Below are 19,015 nucleotides of genomic sequence, written 5' to 3'. Positions count from 1 at the left end.
ACACTTTTAATGCCACAGGCACTGTTTTATCTGTCTTCTAAAGGTTTGGCGGACTCTGTCAAGCTGACCAGAACCCATGCTCTGGACACAATACCGATACTGCATGTACACCTACGTCATCGGAGGCAACACAGAACCCTATGGGCTAATCCTTCCCACTGTGTGGCCATGCATACAGTGCCCTTACTCTTTTTCAAGGGCCATTAAGACTGTTGATGTGAGCCGATCACCTCTTGGCTTGCACGTAGAAACTCAGGTTGTCCCAAAGCACAATTGCTAGTGAGCACCAGATTAGTGCTCTTTCACCTTCAAGGGAAGTCTTTTTGCATGATGATTCAAGGTGGCGTGAATGTGTGATCAGATGTCTTACAAGACCCTGGGCTGCTATAAATTTGTCTAAAACAGTTGGATTATTCCCAGTCAGATGCCAGTGGCTTTGTGTGGAAGCGTAACTGTAGGTAGTACAGAGGTGTAAGAAGATTCAAGAATCTGAAGGTTGTCCTTTCGGTCTCAGCGCCTGTCCTCAACTCTCAAGTTTACCTGCTTTACAGTGATTTCTGTCCAGATTTTCTAGAGGCAAATGAATTTTTCCAAAGAATCCTGCAGTCACCTAAGCTGGTGCCTTGCTTGGATATTAGGAAGTTTTCTTATTTTCGGGGGTTTCTTAACTTGTGATATAGTTTTGGCAGTGGAGGCAGATGGCTGTGCGGATGTTTGCTCAGAAAAGTCAAGAGTCCGTACAAGTGAAGGTGATCTGGAGGGTGGGAGAAACAGCAGACGTGTACATGGTGGAGGTGGGGTACAGACCTTACAGGAACTGGGAGAGAACTGAAGTCTCCCGGTTGAGTGAGTGGCTGTCAGTGTGACACTGGGGCAGAGGCTTGTAAGCTGGGAGGATGTGGTGCAGTGCCTGGTAGTTTAGGTTCACACAGCCAGTCCTGAGTTGCACAGAGGGTGATAAATGTTTTAATCACATCTCTTTATTAATTCCTAAATCAAATTCCAGTTTGTGTGCTCCATTTCTAGGCTGAAAATGTATGCTTTGAGACCAATTTGGGTAAATTATCCTGTACCACCCCCCATTCCTGGAAAACAAATAGTCTCATTTGGATGAATGTTTTGCCTCCCTTGCATTTGGTCTTAAACCTGCTTACTGGTGTTCCTATGTGGCCAGCTCTTCATAGAAATTCCCCATCAGTCCATGGACTATTTTTAAGTGCTTTCTCTTCTTCCTTCCTCCCACACATGCAAAACACATGCAAAATTTCTCAGAGGGAAATTCAACAACTACAGCCAGTGTGGAGGGGATTGAAGGCTCCAAAAAATGCACTGTCAGAATGGGGAACAATTTCAGATCAATGCTTGTGAGGATCTTCACAAAATGGTTTTAGACCAGTGGTAGGTAGAAGTAGCTCACCCTGGGAAAAGGTTACCAACCGTGTTCCTGATGCTATTAACAGTACTTTTCAAATGTTTCAAGAGACTGGAGTATTGGGCTTCCCTGGTGGTGCAGTGGTTGAGAGTCCGCCTGCGGATGCAGGGGACACGGGTTCGTGCCCCGGTTCGGGAAGATCCTACGTGCCGCGAAGCGGCTGGGCCCATGAGCCATGGCCGCTGAGCCTGCGTGTCTGGAGCCTGTGCTCCGCAACAGGAGAGGCCACAACAGTGAAAGGCCCGCGCACGGAAAAAAAAATAAAGAGACGAGACTATCTTAAATCCTACCCACATGTGCATATTTGCAGAGGAAAGGAGAGAGAATTGAGAAAGAACAAAGGAAGGAAAAAATGAGTGAATATGGGAAATTGTTTTTCTTAGCGGTTAGACTAGGACCCTCCTTCCTGGAAAAGAGCCATCTTTTTTGCTAATTTTTAAAATTTCTGTTGGAGACTGAGCCCTGAAGGGGGCTGTAGGATGAGCTCCGATGAAGAGAGCCCAGGTGAGCTGCATTGCATCAGAAGGAAAATATGTTAAGAGGTGTAGTCTGCAAGGTAGGGCAATGGTGGGAGAAGGGAGAGAGGTGAAAGTCCCAGGCAGTACAGAGAGAGGGAATTGGGCAAGGGGAGGTGTCTCAAGGGATCTTACAGTTAAGTCTTTGTCAGGAAGTTGTCAGATATACATAAGGGAATAGCTTAATGTACCACATGTAATCATCTGCTTTCAATTACCAACACATGGCCAATCTAAACTCCAACCTCTCCCCTTCACTCCTTCCTCACTTTTTAAAGCATATCTGAACATCACATTTCATCCACAAACACTTCAATACATATTTCTAAAATATAAGATTTTTTTGACAAAACCCCAGTATTATCAACAAAGAGAATTTCCAGCAATTCCTTAGTATCATCAAATATATTCAGATTATCTCATTAACTATTTATTGTATAACATAAAGATACCCAAATCATAGGTTTACAGGTTGAATTCTCACAAATAAATGTATCTATGTAACTAGGATGCTTTTGAAAAAGCAGAATAGCACCAGCATTCGAGAAGCATGGCCCCTCCAGTGACTATCCCATCCAAAGGTAACCCTGTACTGATTTCGAATTTTACATAAGTGGACTGGTACAATATTTACTTTCTGTGTTTGGCTCAACATTATGTCTGTAAGATCAAATTTATTAAAGTGCACTTAATATTCTGCATGCACTTGAGAAGAACATGTATCCAGCTTCCGATGGATGGAATGTTTTATAAATATCTGTTAGATCCATTTGGTCTAATATATGGTTCAAGTCCATTTCCTTATTGAGTTTTCTGTCTGGATGATCTACTGATTGCTGAAAACAGGGTATTGAAGTCCCCTACTATCATTGTGTTGTCCTTTGCTCCCTTGATCTGTTAGTATTTGCTTAGTATATTCAGGTCCTCCGATAATGGGTATATATACATTTACAGTCGTCTTGTCTTGATGAATTGACCCCTTTATCAATATATAGTGACCTCTTTGTCTCTTGTTACCGCTTTTGGCTTAGTCTATTTTGTGTGATATAAGTATAGCTACCCCTGTTGTCTTTTAGTTTCCACTTGCATGGAATATCTCTTTCCATCCCTTCACTTTGAGCCTATGTGTGTGTCTTTAAAGTGAGTCTCTTATAGGCAGCATATACTTGGGTCTCGGTTTTTTGTTTGTTTTGGGGTTTTTTTTTTTTAGTCATATAGGCACTCTGCCTTTTCATTGGTGAATTCAATTCATTTATGTTTAGAGTTATTGACATATGAAAACTTATTAATGCGATCTTATTGTTTTCTGGTTGTTTTGTATTTCCATTGCTTTCCCCCCCGTCTCTGCCCATTTTTGTGAATTGGTGATTTTTATGGTGATGTGCTTTATTTTCCACTTATCTTTGGTGCATCTGCTCTAGATTTTGCTTTGTAGTTTCCATAAGGCTTACATAATATTGATACATCTCGAAGTGTATTTGAAACAAGATCTGTGCATTGTTCTTGGCTGGTACTGTTGGGGAGGAAGAAAACATTTCTCTACCCTTTTAGGTTCTCCTAGCTGGTCTAAGAATTGACATGAGACAGATTAAGGGAAGAAAATCTAATTTCATATGTACAGGAACCTCACATGAGAGGGTCAGAGACAGAAAGGAAAATGAGGTATATAAACCATCCTGAGCTAAGGAATGGGATAGGGGCCTAGGGCTTCCAAGGGCATGAGAGTCATTCAGAAGGATGGTAGGAGAAGATGTTTGGTAATTAGACCTTTACCCTGCCATACAAATAAAGCTACTTAGATAAAATTTCTTCAGTAATAACTCTTTCCTGGGAAAATCCCCCACTTAAATTCTTTTAAGTAATTGAGGGAGGGGCAGTAGCTTCTCTAGAACCCAGAGGATCTTGATTGCCTTTACCTCAAAATAACCTTCATGGAAAAGCCTCCACACTTTGAGGAGGCTCAGTCTGAACCCCTACAATATACCTCTTAAACTGCTTTTCATTTGTTTCCCCTCTTTTTCTTTCTAAATTTCCATTTGTTGAAACTGAGACAACTGTCTCATAGAATTATTTACATGCTGGAATTTGATTCCTTCTCTGGTATTGAACATGTTTCTCTATATCTATATTTTATGCAAACTGAGTTAGAACCAGAGGCCTGATCTGAACCAGGTTTTCCTTTTAAACAAGGATATAGAGAGTTTTAAAGGCAGTCCCACTCCATCGCTAAAAGACCATCAATTTTACATCATTCTTTAATCTAGCTGAGCAAGTAGATGCTTTCCTTGGGGGAGCTCAGAGAGGAGGATGCAAATAGAGCTGATATCTGGAATACAAATGTCTATAACAAGAAAAAAAGATTGAAGATACATATCAAAATGTTAATTACTATTATGGGTGTGTCATCAATAATGTTCTTACATGGTTATATTGGAAACATTAAAAAACGAAACAAATTTCATGCTTTAATGAAGATATTTCCCTGGCTGGCTTCTCCCTGGTGACCATCTTCCCATGGTGGTGTAGTGGGGAGAACACAGGCAGGTGAGGCATCCTGGCCCACCCATCAGGCCATCCAGCTCTTTCACCTTCACTGTGTTTCCCATGCAACTTTCTGGTCTTCACTTGGTTTCTCAAGTTGGCTATCTTGTGGGAAAAGGACACAGCATTCTAATCCACTTGACCGATATGCCTAGCATTCTGTGATGTGTTAATCTGTCTTTGTGGAATATATGACTAATTCCCTAGGTCTGACATTGTTGGGTGAACTGATAAAAGCAGTTTTCTGCATCTCTACCACTGAGCTCCGGACTCTTGAGCTGGGGGTTCTACAGCCAAGTGCCAAAAGTCTGAGAGTTTTCTTCCAGACGATCATTCAGCCTCTCTTTTTCATATCTCCATGGGAAGTGTGACAGGGGGTCAATTCAGGAACCACCTGATGAAAGATACCATGTTTCCTCTCCAGAAACGTGTGATGGAGGCATCTAAATTATCAGTACAGGTTTTTCTAAACCAGAAACTTTGGACAAGAATCTACAAACAAGAGATCTTTGTTTCTGGAAACATCTGAAAATAAGATATGCTGTGAAGCTCAGCGGTGCTTGACCTACTTAGATGCTGTCTAAGTGAGGGAGACAAAATAAGAAATGCTTGCATTTTTGTTCACTAGGGTTTTTTCATAGGGAATCATTGTTTGGGGGATAAATCAGGGTATTCTGTAGATAAGAGTCCTTATGTAGGATAGCTTAGGGGGTTGATGCTGTGGACAAACTGAAACTGATAGGTAAATTGTACAAAATTTTGTTTGCATATATTTTTTCTAGGAAAAACTTAGGTTTCTTCAGACCCATGATCAAAAAAGATTAAGAATATAGAAATTTCAGATGTTCTTAGGTAAACTATATGTAAAATGAAGTTTGGATGGTAAAGGGTGACCCTGGAAAATGTGAAGAGAATCGATGTATCTATTGGGTTGGCCAAAACGTTTGTTTGGGTTTCCCATAACCTCAAATCAAGGTCTGTGAGGACACTGGGATTAGAGCTTGTTTGGGAAGCTTTGCATGGGGAGGTCAGCTTTGAATTGCCCTGTAAGGTGTCGCTAATGGGTGTCAAGTAGGTGAATTCATGCTCACCTACATGAGCACCACCCCTAAATTCTTTCTTCCACTTTTCTTCCCAAGTAGTCTTCATACCTTGCTGTTTTAAGCCCTTCATGGACACTTTTGGTTCATCTGTTTTTATGTGAAAATATCTGCATTCCTCTTGGAAGAGACCATTCATTGTCTCCCTACTACAGGGAAGTATTAAGAAAGAGAGAGAGATGAAAAGGGCTCTATCAAAAGTAACGATGTTGCATTCAAGGTGAATTATGTGATGAAGAAAAGATGGCTTTCGAACAGGATGGCAGGGTAACAAAGGTTTTTTCTCTGCTGTTAACCAGCAAGTGTAGATTTGGGTCTAAGCAATATGTATAATGTCTAAAGGGCAGTTAAATTCCTGGACATTAGTCATACTCAGATGGAGTCAAGGTCTAAAACAGGGTACAAAATGACTAACTTTGGACTGCATCCAATCCACAGACTTGAGAATCCAATCCACAGTCTTCGTTGCTGCGCGTGGGCTTTCTCTAGTTGTGGCAAGCAGGGGCTACTCTTCTTCGTTGTGGTGTGCAGGCTTCTCACTGTGGTGGCTTCTCTGGTTGTAGAGCATGGGCACGTGGGCTCAGTAGTTGTGGCTCATGGGCTCTAGAGCGCAGGCTCAGTAGTTGTGGCGCACTGGCTTAGTTGCTCCATGGCATGTGGGATCTTCCTGGGCCAGGGCTTGAACCCGTGTCCCCTGCATTGGCAGGTGGCTTCTTAACCACTGCGCCACCAGGGAAGCCCTGGTTACAATTATTGAGTATTGTTTGATGTCAATTTAGAATACCTTTAAAGCAAAGTTTTAAATTTAGACTTATTCTGATTAGAATATTTATATCCTTCATACTTGTGCCCCTCTCCCTGGATAGGTTTCCTGATGGAAGGGACCATGTCACCGATATTTCTGAACCTTTAGTTTCCTATTTGGACTCTTGAAGATACTTCCATGGTAATAAGGAAACAAGAACTTAAGACGATTATACAAACTTATAATATTGAGATATACTGCCTTCATACTTTACTAGAACATCGAGCCCCACCCGATATTTCAGCTATATTACTATCTCACTACTCTGCTTATGAGGTCACTGATTCTTCTTGACACATATAAGAAGCCTCACAGGACGTTTGCAAAGGCCCAAATGGGGTTGATGCTGAGCTTCTGGCAAGCCTCTCACTGAGGAGCAGTTTCTCCTAGCTGGGTCTATATGTAGGGAAATATTGGGGTGGGTAGGGGGGTCAGCAGCTGTGAGGCCTGATTTAGCCGACCCCATTCTGGGATGGAGTGTCCTGGAATACACTATAACCCCAACTCAGGATTCATCTGGCTGTGTTTTTGCAAGACTACAGTTGCCTCTGCTGTTTGTCCAGGATCCTTTCCAAGCTGAAGGAAAAAAAAGCACGCTTTTTAAACACAAGCACTTCCTATCAATACTAAATCCTTGTATCTTTAAAAGGAAATATAGTCATCTTATGTAGGATTCCAGACACATTGGATGGCTCACCAACAGAATTTAAAGAAGCAACTTATTTTCTAACTTGACCAACTTCTGATTTTATTTGCCCTGGAACTTCACTGCTATTGGTATTCCGCACGATAAACATGCTTTGACTCAAAGTGTGCGTGCGCTGAATAATACACGAGACTTTGGCAAGATGAGTTAGAAGTATACTAAAAAGGAAAGGCAATAGTCACAAAGGATTGTAAATCTTAGATTAAAGTACAGAAGAATTTTATGTAAGGATCAGGTATGACTTAGAGAAAAATCTTTACTTGGTTTAATTATTTGTATTGAATTTTCTATATATTCTTAGCCACAGTTCTGTATAGACTACCCTCATGGGACTTTTTCCCTTAACTATGCAGGTTAGGAATTAATGAAAAGATCTCTCCACCCCATATAGACCAATCATCTGGACTTTGACAACAATCTCTATTTCTCATTAAGATACATGAAGTCAGTTTCAAAGGCACTCATCTAATTCTTTCATGTTGGATGAGTGTGCATAGAAAACTCCTCTGCTACTAACTTGCCCGTGCAGAGATCTCACATCATTGTCACTTGTCACTACTTATACTCAAACTGCTTATTTGAGCTGTCATAGAAGACTTGCCAAATCTTTTTATTTTGTTCTCTTTACTATTCATATGTTTCGCAGAAACTGCTTGGGCAAAAGGAATTGTCACTTTTTATCAGGAGAACTAAATCATCAGGTGGCCTTATTTCTAGTGAAACTATACCCAGAAGCAACTCTTCTTGGGGTTCAAGGTGATTAAAAAATTAGGAAATGGGAATAACTTCCCTCCCTCCATTTTTATATATGTTATTTCCCTTTTTGGAAGAGGGGCTGTTTTGGGGGAAAGCGCAAAGAAGGTCTTCGGAAACCATTTTATCCTTCCAAAAATAGTAAAATTATGTAAAAGTTCAGGAAAGATTGCGTAGAACAATGCCTCCCCTCCCAACTCCCCATCTCATTTTATCCCGTTTCAGGACCTTACAAACTTCCAAGAAGAAATAGCAAATCTAGGACACCCTTGTCATGATAGATTAAGGAAGGACTTTTCTAAAGAAATAGACCATCTCCAAACTACAAGAGCCCTAAATCAAATTGCTTTTATTGTGGGAGTCCTTGTTTTCACCAGAACTTGGGGTATCTATATTACCTAGGCCTAATGCTGTTGCTTGCATGGTATCATTTCAGTTTTGGGCAAAAATGAGGACAGTTGCTTAGGATGCATGTGTCGTCTGAGATCCAGGGCAGCTCCCATCCAGGACTGACCAAAATTAGAAGCCTCAGTGTCCCAACACGTTCAACAGCCGAGGCAGATGGTGGAGTGGGAAAGAGCGTGAGGGTGGGAATTGGATGCACATCGGTTCACATCCCAGCTTTCACTAGCTGTGTGACCTCAGACAGGTTACGCAACTTAGGTATGCTTCACTTGCTCTATTTTTAAAACAAGGATAACATCAACTTCATATATAGCATGAATATTTGTATCTTTTAGATTTGTATCATTAGGGCCAGGGGCCCTAATGTTGGAAGAATTTACTGGGCATCCCATTTCTGTGGGAATAATATAGGTCATGGGGCACCTCTGTATTTTGAATTTGGAAAGTGATTAGGAATTCACAGTTGGGATTTTTGAAAACCATAAAAGAAGAGCTCATTTGACTGATTTTTGTTGTGGATACTACCAAGAGCTCTCGTTTTTTGTGTCTATACCTGAAACAATACATATAAGAACCTTAAAGGAGACTCCCTGAGACTCTCCCTAAATCTTCCTAGAAAGGACATCAAGACAATCCAAAGAAGAACAAGAAATTATATGCCAGGTGGAATATGTGGAAGAAAATGAATCTTGAGGGCTTCCCTGGTGGCGCAGAGGTTAAGAATCCGCCTGCCAATGCAGGAGACATGGGTTCGAGCCCTCATCTGGGGAGATCCCACGTGCCACGGAGCAACTAAGCCCATGTGCCACAACTACTGAGCCTGCGCTCTACACAGCCCGCGAGCCACAACTACTGAAGCCGGTGCGCCTAGAGCCCATTCTCTGCAACGAGAGAAGCCACCGCAATGAGAAGCCCACGCACCGCAATGAAGAGTAGCCACCGCTCACTGCAGCTAGAGAAAGCCCATGCGCAGCAACGAAGACCCAACACAGCCAAAAATAAATAAATAAATTTAAAAAAAAACTTGCAGGGAAAAATATTTGTTGAAATCTTAGATTAGGCAAAGATTTCTTAGATATGGCAGCAAATCATGATCCATAAAAAAAAAAAAATAGAATACGAATCTTGAACCAGCCCCTACTATGGTCAAGACTTTCTGAGGGGTATTTATATCCCCTTAATATTTATATATTAAGCCCTCGTTGGACTTCCATTACTATGTTGAATTTATATCCCAGAGGGCACTCTGAGCAGATGTCCATATTTTTTTCCATAAAATTTAGCAGCTGTATTGAATATAAACTGAAGATTATAGACTAGTCATTTTGTCTGTCACTAAATATTAAGTACTTTTATAAAAATTACAAAATTTATAAATGATGTAAGCAGGGAGAAAAAGTGTTAATAGATTGGATACCAAGCACAAAGTACATATTTGGAAAACCAAGCTGGAAATCATATGCTCTGAAATCTATATCTTTATTCAGACATTTAGAAATCTGCTCTAATGGGTTTAGGTTTATCATTGCCATTAAAATTTATTTTAGGGACCCTACTGATACATAGCTGTATATTTTTGACACATAGTTGGTTTACAATACTGTTAGTTTCAGGTGTATGGCAAAGTGATTCGGTTACATATAATTTTTTTCCATTATAGTTTATTACAAGATATTGAATATAGTTCCCTGTGCTATACAGTAAATCCTTGTTATTTATCTATTTTATATATAGTAGTTTGTATCTGTTAATCCCATACTCCTAGTTTATCCCTCCCCTTTGGTAACCATAAGTTTGTTTTCTATGTCTGTGAGTCTGTTTCTGTTTTGTAAATAAATTCATTTGTACTATTTTTTAGATTCCACATATAAGTGATATCATGTGATATTTGTCTTATTTCACTTAGTATAATCTCTACATCCATCCATGTTGCTGCAAATAGCATTATTTCATTCTTTTCTATGACTGAGTAGTATTCCATTGTATACATATACCACAACTTCTTTATGCATTCATCCGTCAGTAGACATTTAGGTTGCTTCCATGTCTTGGCTACTGTAAATACTGCTGCCATGAACATTGGAGTGCATACATCATTTCTAATAAGAGTTTTCATCTTTTCCAAGTACATGCCCAGGAGTGGGATTGCTGGATCATATGGTAACTATTTTTAGTTTCTTAAGGAACTCCCATACTCTATTCCACAGTGGCTGCATCAATTTACAGTCCCACCAACAGTGTAAGAGGGTTCCCTTTTCTCCACACCCTCTCAAGTATTTATTATTTGTAGACTTTTTGACGATGGCTATTCTGACCAGTGTGAGGTGGTACCTCACTGTAGTCTTGATTTACATTTCCCTAATAATTAGTGATGTTGAGCACCTTTTCATGTGTCTATTGGCCATCTGTATGTCTTCTTTGGAGAAATGTCTACTTAGGTCTTCTGCCCATGTTTTGATTGGGTTGTTTGTTTTTCTGATATTGAGTTGTATGAGCTATCTTTATATTTTGAAATTAAGCCCTCATTGTTGCATCATTTACAAATATTTTCTCCCAGTCTGTAGGTTGTCTTTTCATCTTGCTTATGGTTTCCTTGGCTGTGCAGAAGCTTATAAGTTTGATAAGGTCCCATTTGTTTATTTTTGCTTTTATTTCTTTTGGGAGACTGACCTAAGAAAACACTGCTACAATTTATGTCAGAGAATATTTTGTGTATGTTCTCTTCTAGGAGTTTTATGGTATCCTGTCTTACATTTAAGTCTTTAACCATTTTGAGTTTACTTTTGTGTATGGTGTGCAGAAGTGTTCTATCTTCATTGATTTACATGAGGCTGTCCAACTTTCCCAACACCACTTGCTGAAATGACTGTCTTTTCTCAATTGTATTTTTTTTGCCTCCTTTGTCAAAGATTGACCATAGGTGTGTGGGTTTATTTCTGGGCTCCCTACTCTGTTCCATTGATCTATATGTGTTTTTGTGCCAATACCATGCTCTTTTGAATATTGTAGCTTTATAGTATTGTCTGAAGTCTTGGAAGGGTTATGCCTCCAGCTTTGTTTTATTCCTCAGGATTGCTTTGGCAATTCTGGGTCTTTTATGGTTCCATATAAATTTCAGGAGTATTTTCTCTGTGAAAAATATCATGGGCATTTTGACAGAGATCACATTGAAACTGTAGATTGCTTCAGGTAATATGGCCATTTTAATAATATTCTTCTAATTCAAGAGCATGGGATGTCTTTCCATTTCTTGAATCATCTTCAGTTTTCTTTATCAATGTTTTATACTTCCCAGCGTACAAGTCTTTCACCTCCTTGGTCAGTTTTATTCCTAAGTATTTTATTTTTTGATGCAATTTTAAAAGGAATTTTTTTTTCTTTCCCTTTCTGATATTTCACTGTTAGTGTGAAGAAATCAAGATTTCTGTATGTTAATCTTGTAACCTGGTATCTTGCTGAATTCATCTGTCAGTTCTAGGAGTTTTTGTGTGGAGTCTTAACAGTTTTCTATGTAGAGTATAATGTCATCTGCGTATAATGTCATCTGCCTATAATGACAACTTTACCTCTTCTCTTCCCATTCAGATAACTTTTCTTTCTTTTTCTTGCCTGATTGCTGTGGCTAGGACTTCCATTACTATGTTGAATGGAAGTGGTGAGAGTGGGCATTCTCATCTTTTTCTAGAATTTGGTGGGAAGGCTTTTGGCTTTTCAGCATTGATTATTATGTTGGCTGTCAGTTTGTCATAAATGGTTTTATTATGTTAAGATGTGTTCCCTTTATACCCACTTTGGCAAGAGTTTTATCATGAATAGACATTGAATTTTATCAAATGCTTTTTGTTCATATATTGAGATGTTCATGGGGATTTTGTCCTTTCTTTTGTTGATGTGGTATATCACATTGATTGATTTGCATATGTTGAACCATCCTTGTGACTCTGGAATGAATTCAACTTGATTACGGTGTATGATTCTTTTTATGTGTTGTTGGACTCAGTTTGCTAATATTGTCTTGAGGATTTTTGCATTTATATTCCAGATGTCCATATAGATACTGCTAACTAGAGCTTTTGTCCCAAATCCCAATAGGGTCAAAAGATATCTTCTGAGAAATATCTGCTTTGGGGGAAAACTTGGAGAAACAGTGACTATTTGGTAGTTACCTAAAATCCTTTAGGAAATAAGGCATGACTAGAAGTTAGAAGAGTGGGGAGGGGAGAGGAAAAGACAGCAAGAGAGAGGCAAAAACTATTGGGCTTAAATAAGAAGAAGCTAAAAGGAGATTTTACGTGTCCTTATTCCTATGAAGGAATATTACAGGACTGACCATTAGACCACTAGTGGGGTTTTCTTTCCCCCCGTTTTCTACTAAAAATAGGAGAAAATGAACCTGAATCAATTCAACCACTTACTAAATTGAAGTATAACACAGACCCTATAGAGGTCATCTTAACCTCTCCAGATCTGTTTCCTCATCTGTACAAGGTTAAGAGTAGACTGATGCCCCCCAAGATTACTTCCACGTCTAATTTGTAATTTGAGATCTTAGAGTAGGTGGCAGAGAATTTATGAAGGCCCTTTTACTGGAGATTTTTAAGCAATAATGATGACTTTTTTTTGAGATGCATTGAATAGAGTGTTGCCTGAAGGTTTGAGGATAGAGTCCCTGGCATCTAAATGTTCTCTCTAACATGTATGGAGTGTGTAGGACTAGGTGAAAGCCTGATGGCAATCTGGGAAGGCTTCCAAGAGGAGGTAAGCTCTGAGCTAATTTAGGAGACCTGCTGGAAAGGACTAGAGAAGGGAGCCTGTTACCAAGAAAAAGTATGACTCAGCCAGGCAAATACAGGATATGGTAAGGGGAGTGTGGAAAAGCCCAGAGGGAGATCAAATCACTTCTACAACATTCCTCTACCTTAGGAAGGACACCGTGTGTGTAAATATCTAATTGTGCCATAGCTTTGGTATCACACATGTTCAAATTTGAGTGTCAGCTCTGTATCCTTGAGGAATTTTCCTGAAGGGCTACAGATTTCTTACCTGTAAAATATGGATAATAAAACTTACCTCTATTAGGTTATTGAAAAATTAAACAATATAACATATACAGTGTGTCTAGCATCATGCCTGTAATTGCAGTAGGAGAACAACAAATGTAGTCACCACCCTTCCCTCCCCAGGACAAACCAAACATCCTGCTGAAAACTGCACACACAAGAGCCCTGGGCTGGAAGTTAGAGACCAGATTTGGGATTGCAGATGTGGGTTCTAGCCAACTGTAAGACCACAAGCATGTGATTCAATATTGTTAGATGCAGTTTTCTCATTCTAATAATTTTGAGTTTGTAATAGATGATCTCTAAGTTCCCTTATAGCTCTAACAACTTACATTCAGTTCCTGCCCTTATGTTGTTACTAACATACAAAGAGAACAAGCATGTGAAAGAATTTAGTGCCAGTCCGGCCTGAGAAAAAAGCAACATGAAACAGTGGCACAGTGGCTGTAGCTTTCCAGCTTACGAATGTAGCTTTCTAGCTGGGAAGAAGTAGAAGTCCAAAAATTTGTAATGTATTGCTCTGAACATATTAAGGACGTTAGTCTGCATGATTCACTCAACTGATATTCATTGAGCGTCTGCTATGTTCCAAGCACTGTACCAGGCCTGGGGATGCAGAGTTAGTAACACAGGCTCCCTCCCCAGTCTGTAGGAGACCTGGCTGTTATAGAGAAGTGTGTTAAGCACAATGATGTGTATGTAAGGCATCCTATGGGAGCAACAAAAAGAGTAGACCCATCCCAGAGTAGAGGGAAGGAAGCCTTTGAAGTCTTCCCAGATGAAGTGACAGGTCAACGGAGGTTTAAAGAGTGACTAGAAATCAGATACCTTGTGTTTTAAAGAGCAACAGAGCTTTACACCAGAAGTCCACGCAAGGAGGCAGAATATCCACAGCTGGGGCTGATGTCCCCAAAGGCAAGCAGGTCTCAGGCAGCTACTCAGTTCCTCGAACAGACTAGCTCTAGAGCTTCCTTTGCTTCTGGCACCAACCTTCCCTTTCAACAGAACTTTTAGACAAAAGATGATAACTCCAAATACTTTGTGGCCACAGTCAAGGTTTTGGTTACCAAAATAAAAATCAACTTAGGTTAACTTCGAGGAAACAAATATGCTTTAGAATATTGGGTAGCTCATAGCATTGATGAAGAAACATGAAGTCCTAAAAAAAAAAAAAAAAATAGGAACGAAGGGAAGCAAAGATGGCCAAGATCACCCAACAAGACTAGTCTACATTGAATTCTAGTACCATCCTCAGAGTTCATTTGTGGCCATGCCTGGACTCTGCTGCCCCTGGACACTTGCACTTACTGTTAGACTCTTACTTCAGCCATGCCGACATGGGTAAACTGTATCCATGTACCTTCGTTTCATTCCCATGCCTGCACCACAGTTTCTACAGAGCTTGTGGGGAAATGCACGTACACACACACACACACACACACACACACACACACACACACACACACACACACACACACACACACACACACACACACACACACACCCCCACTAAACCTTGTCTTCTGCCTGGCTCAAAACACAGATATTTTGAGTATTTGTAATAATAAGCATTAAATATATGGAAGCAAAGTGTTATGTAAGTATAAAGTATTAACATCAGTGATTAACTTTAGTCAGTGAAAATTATAAATCATTTATGCTCTTTGTAACAAGGGAACAGTTGTCATTTTCTCTGAAATGATCTAAATTAGCTACATTTTGAAGTGAGGCTAAATGTCATTACAACATAATATGCTAAACCTGTCCATCAAAAGGAACATTTGCACATTTAAATTTAAATGAAGTAGGGATAGACCTATTATCTCAATGTCCTAGATGATAACAGTATTATTATTATATAGCATGTCTTCTACTGTTTATAGACATTATGCTATTTTGAGTAACATTTTAAAGATCATTACAATTTTTTATAAAATATTTGGAAATAACCTTAAGGATAGAAAGTATTGTATGTGTTGATTTGTAGCATTTATATAAATTTGGTGTTCTATTATCTCAGTGCTTTTGATGTCAAGTTACAATGAAATCCGAGAGATCCGTTTGTATTAAAGTAAGTTAGGTCAACTCTTATAACCAACCAGGAAAATCCCAGTGGCTTAAAATGTTGAGGGAAGATTTCTTGCTCACATCACAGTCTAATGTGGGCCAACAGGGGTATCTTCTTCATGCACGTGTTCAGAGACAGACTCTCCCTATCTAGTAACTCAGATTTACCCTAAGGTCTGGAAACCCTCCACTGGACACCTGCCTCCAGCCAGATGACAGGGAAGCCAGAAGACAGGGAAGAGAGAATATAAGGAGATACAGGGCTGGTTTTAAATATCTGTATTTATTTATCCTGAAAGCAAACACAGGTTTCTGGATCACATAGCCCAAAGGGGTGCCCTTCTTTTGGGGCCACCCAGAGAAAAAGGCATCTTTTCCTAATATTCACAAAGACATCATATAGGCTAGTGAGTGGCGCTGAACCCTAAGTTCAGTAAATGAGAAAATGAGAGCAGCCTGGAAGTCAACAGTGGAAGCAACACCATAAAATACAGCCCGGGGAGCATCTGGCTGCAGAAGGCATAAGATGCAAAGAAGAAAAGAGTGCAGCAAAGCAAGAGTGCAGGAGAAAACAATTCATATAGGTTGAGTGGCAGTAACAAAGAGACCCCCAAAATTCAATGGCTTATAAAACAAGTTCCTTTCTTTCACATAACAGTCCAAGATGTTATTCAGAAGCTTTCAGTAGATGAACCACTGGATTTTAAGGTCACCATGGTCATGCCCAACCCAATCAGGACAGGGGACACATCATGGAAGACCTCACAGAGGAGTATTTTTTTTTTTGAAGTATAGTTGAGTTTCAATGTTGTGTTAGTTCCAGGTGTACAGCGAAACAGTTCTATATATTGTTTTCTGAGTCTTTTCCCTTACAGGTCTTTACGAAATATTGAGTATAGTTCCTGGTGCTATACAGTGGGTCCTTGTCGGTTATCTAATTTATATATAGTAGTGTGTATCTGTTAATCCCAGACTCCTAATTTATCCCTCCCCCCGCCTTTCCCCTTTGGTAACCAGAAGGGATTTTGACTCAGGAATTGGCTGACTTCCACTGGCTGGAACCCAGTCACATGACCACACTTAACTTCAAAAGAGGCTCTGCAAAATGTAGTCTGAGGATCAAGAAAGAAGATGACAGATTTTGGTTGACAGCTCACAGTCACTGTCACATGGAGTCACAGAGACTCTTAGCAACAACATAGGAGAGAGTAAATGCAGAGGGAACTCTCTGATACATTAATTAAAATGGGGAAAGAAGAGACAAGGACAGTTGGCTGACCTCTGTACCCTTAACCTCCTCTGTGGGGCAGGGCTGGCTGACACAGATAAATTCTCATTTCCTCAGTATGATACCTGTGAGTTTTACTTTTCAGTGTGACTAGCTGATCAAAACCACTCTTGATTTCAAACACTATTTAGGAACTCTGGTAGGCAGAATAATGGTCCCAAAAGATGTTCACATCCTAATTTCCAGAATCTGTGAATATGTTACTTTACATGGCAAAGGGGTTAAGGTTACAGATGGAATTAAGGTTGCTAATCAGCTGCATTTAATATTGGGAGATTATCCTGGATTATCCACGTGGGCCCAATATAATCACAAGGATCTATGACAGTGGAAGAGGGACAGGAGGTCAGAGTGATGCCAGGGGAGGAGGACTTGACCCACCATTGCTGGCACTGAAAATGGAAGAAGGGGGGCATGATGGAAGGAACGTGGGCAGCCTCTAGAAGCTGGAAGAGGCAAGGAAATGAATTCACCCCTAGAGCCTCCAGACTGATAAACAGCCCTGCTGACACCTTGATTTTTAATCCATTAAGATCCATGTCAGACTTCTGACCTAAAGATGATGAATTTGTGTTGTTTTAAGCCACTAAACTTGTAATAATTTGTTACAGCAGAAACTATAAGAGGTCGTCACCCATATAAAACATGAGAATGAGAGGGAGCCTCAAGAAACACTGGTCACTAGAAGGGCTGCCCGGCAGAGGAGACTGACCCCGTAAGCCATACTCATACAGGAGAGTTGCCCACGAGGTGCTACCACTGTCAGAAATGTTTCCTAAACTTGCCGAGATAATTACTCCATCCTCTTGTACCTGAGATGTGATTTTGACTACTTTTTAAACACAGAGCTTCTCTAGTAGCTAAAGAAGCAAAGTCCTCCAGGGTCCAGCTGAACACTGATACCAGGTAACATCAAAACACAGCTCGGCTTACCCTTGAATCCTTTCGACTTGTTTATGTCAAATTAGGAGTTGAGAAAAGCCATCAAGGTATGAAACAGAAATTTATTGCAACTAAATCTCTTACCTTGTACAAAACGAACTCCAAATGGGTAAGTGCATCTATGCCTCCAACTCTAAAATCTTCCATTTTACCGCCCCCAAGGAACTCCATGAATGAGTGTTCTTCTCTTGTTTTATATTTATGTAAATAAATATTTTATATGTATTTTATATTTACATATTCTCACGGTGGGCAGTCTTAGTATTCACATCAAAGTGTTGCATTGTTTCTACCTGGGATAAAGCTGTTAGCTGGTTTAGCAAATCCAGGATAGTACCGTCTGGATGTTTCCCAGAGCGTTAGCAATAGGGTTTTAATCAGCGTTGAACTTTCGGAAGAAACGTGTTAGATAAACAAAGACAGAGAACATATAAATATATTCCAGTCTGCTGGCCCAAATAATGATAAACCAGAAATATTTCAACAGAACGAAAAGCTAAAGAACTTTGTTTAAAATTGTTATGCTCTTTTGGGAAAGTTAATAAAAAAGAAGGCAGAGAAGCAAATCAAAGAGTCTTTTGTATTGCCACTCATCTCTCAAACTGACAGAATATACTTGTGTTTCATAAAGGACCTTGATATGGCTAGAGTTTGACTTGATTCCATCAAAAAATAACAAAATATACAGTGACGAGAAAAAAATATTACAGGCAAGGTTGAGCCTGGTTTTTGTGTAAACAATTTTCACATCCAAAGAGCACACAATGAGACAATACTTTGATTTTCTTTCATGATTATAAAGTATTTAGTTCTCAGGAAACCTTGTCTTGAGGCAGTGCCACCACATTGGTGAAAAGTTCCAGCCAAGTTAATTTCTTTCTGGTATAAAGCAGAGCCAGAGTTGATTTTTTTCAAGGTCATCCATTTAAATTAAGAGCTATTCACTCCAAAGGTTAAAGTAAATAAGTAGTTTTAAAGTGAAGTGTTAAGGCCACGCATATGAAAACAAAGTTCACATAAATTATAATTGCTGAAAACAATTTTGAAAATAATTAACTTTTCCATTTTTATGCCATTCTCCTTTTGTACGAGAATTTTAAAGTTCTTCAGAACGTTAGAAAAAGGCTAGGATCCTTTCGTTAGATTTGCAAAGCAGCAAGACTGATGCAGTGCCGATATATACAATGAAGGTCCATTTGCACTATTTTTGGAGCTTTGAATAGAAAATAAGAGGCTGCTTTCTTTATGTGCTCTGGAAATCTGTATCACTCTTTTACATCCTTATTCCATACATATATGTGTAGTCTCCCCCTACCCCCGCCATTTCCCTAGGCCACATCTGCCTGAGAGGTAGGAAAAATAAATCATGTCACAACCATGGTCATCTCATGTCTTGTTGAC

At 39.7% G+C, this 19,015-nt stretch overlaps 1 long non-coding RNA gene across 1 annotated transcript in view; it reads left to right on the top strand.

Moving 5' to 3' along the window:
• The window catches only part of LOC125965402 (uncharacterized), a 159,114-nt gene that overhangs the window by 7,568 nt on the left and 132,531 nt on the right, over window positions 1–19,015 (top strand). Inside the window, exon 2 of the long non-coding RNA XR_007479236.1 lies at window positions 2,456–2,528. This is a non-coding gene — a long non-coding RNA (uncharacterized LOC125965402). The remainder of the gene's footprint in view (window positions 1–2,455; window positions 2,529–19,015) is intronic.

Source organism: Orcinus orca, chromosome 9, assembly GCF_937001465.1.
Source record: "Orcinus orca chromosome 9, mOrcOrc1.1, whole genome shotgun sequence".
NCBI lineage: Eukaryota > Metazoa > Chordata > Mammalia > Artiodactyla > Delphinidae > Orcinus > Orcinus orca.
Note: the sequence above shows the minus strand (reverse complement) of the source record. Positions and strands in the feature narration are given on the sequence as shown.